The sequence below is a fragment of the Lupinus angustifolius genome, chromosome LG04, assembly GCF_001865875.1.
Source record: "Lupinus angustifolius cultivar Tanjil chromosome LG04, LupAngTanjil_v1.0, whole genome shotgun sequence".
Taxonomy (NCBI): Eukaryota; Viridiplantae; Streptophyta; class Magnoliopsida; order Fabales; family Fabaceae; genus Lupinus; species Lupinus angustifolius.
In genome coordinates, this window is record NC_032012.1 from 14,204,553 (window position 1) to 14,204,956 (window position 404).

Consider the following 404-nt stretch of genomic DNA (forward strand, 5'->3'; position numbering starts at 1 on the left):
GTTGATTTATCCCTTGATGCTCAAATGTCCTTTGGCACACCTGCAAACACAATTTACTTGTCTCTTTCGGGTGCCCAAGTTATTTTGGGTCCCTTCTTGTTATTAACAAAGGGATCTTGCCCCTTCTTTATCTAAACATATTTGCCACTTGGCACACTAAATTTTCTAATAAAGCATGTAGTGCATGTGTGACCATGTGTACCACAATAGAAACAAGTAGGCATGTTGTTATTTGACTTCTTATGCATATGAACTACTCGGTTTCTATATGGTCTTTTCTTAGGTTCAGGTTTATATCCAATTCCAGATCGATTACCAATGTTTCTTGTATTAGCAAGCAATATGTAAAGGTTTTCTTGACTATATGTGAGCTTTGAAAGTTTTTGTTTCAAAACTGAATTTTC